General features: G+C 36.9%; 1 pseudogene; it reads right to left on the bottom strand.

Annotated features, from left to right (window-relative positions):
* Positions 1-226: 226 nt before the first annotated feature.
* LOC102125075 (dynein light chain 1, cytoplasmic-like) lies at positions 227-517 on the bottom strand (annotated as a pseudogene).
* Positions 518-1,335: the final 818 nt, after the last annotated feature.

Below are 1,335 nucleotides of genomic sequence, written 5' to 3'. Positions count from 1 at the left end.
TATTATATTGTTGTTTAGGTTTCAACATATGAATTTTGGGGGACATATTCAGATCACAACAGCAACCAAGAGAGAGAGAGAATAGGGAGGGAGGTAGAGTCCAAATAATGTAGGTAACATAAAAAATGTTGCAGCTCATTTTAATAAGAAAAGGGAGCAATAGATTTTTTTATATTTATTTATTTATTTATTTATTTATTTATTTATTTATTTTAATGACATGATTTTAACCAGATTTGAACAGAAGAATGGCCACTTAGCCCAGGTAGAAGTAGATGAAGTGTTTGGTTTCATGTGTCAGGTAACTACCATAGTTCCTCCCCACCATGCAATGCCAGGTGGGATTGTACTTCTTGTCAAATTCCTTCTTGATATGAGCCGCAATGTCCTCTATGTTCTCTACGTTGTTTTAATCCAGTGCCTGAGTAGTGCACTCCACTGTGTCCTATTGCATCTCTTCCAACATGTCCGCATTTTCGATCACGGCCTTTCGGTCGCACATGGTTACCATGGAGAACTGCAAGGGTCTTTCAGGGAAGGTGCTAGCACCCCTCAGGCCCCGCTGGAGCTGCCGTGGCTACCGAAGCCGTGGAGCCACACACCTAGTGATCCATCGAAAAACAAGGACTGCAGCCTAAATTCCAAATACCAGAGACTGAAATTTTCAGGCTTGCTAAGGGAACACCTCGTTGTTTGAACCTTTGCTGTGTTTTGTACAGGGCATTCTCTGTACTAGTTTGTGGTGGTTATGAAACAATTAGCAGAATAGCCTATGTTTGTAATTATTTTCTATTCCATATTCTGCCCCACGTTTTTTTCTCTCAAAATCCCTTCCTTTAAAAAATAAATCTGTTGCAGATGAAAAAAGTAAAGACATAAAAAGACATGATTAAATGTGTGTTTTGAAAACAATTCTATTTCTGTAGTGTGGCAAATAAACAGGAGGAAAGCCAGAGTCAATATAGGAAAACCCAAATTTAGACTAATAAAGTGATCTAAAGAAAAGATAAAGCTTGCTTGAAATAAAATGAAAACAGTGGAAGTGGAAAGACGTATACTTGTTCAGAGCAGGAATCGCAGTGAAAATGCTAATAATTTGGATATGATAGAGGAAGAAGTAAGAATTATCCTAAACTGAGCAATTGGATAGACTCAACATTTTCTGGGAGAGGCAAAGTTGGTTAGGGTTATGCTTATAAATTAAAGCTTGATCATGGATTTTGAACACAATATCTGTGCTCAGATTTTTCAACCGAAGTAAAATTTCGGAAACCATTACATAAGTTTAATTTGCTATGAGTATTGAAAAAATTATTTATGAAGGTTATAAAGTTC

The sequence above is a fragment of the Macaca fascicularis genome, chromosome 3 (assembly GCF_037993035.2).
Source record: "Macaca fascicularis isolate 582-1 chromosome 3, T2T-MFA8v1.1".
NCBI classification, from domain to species: Eukaryota; Metazoa; Chordata; class Mammalia; order Primates; family Cercopithecidae; genus Macaca; species Macaca fascicularis.
Note: the sequence above shows the minus strand (reverse complement) of the source record. Positions and strands in the feature narration are given on the sequence as shown.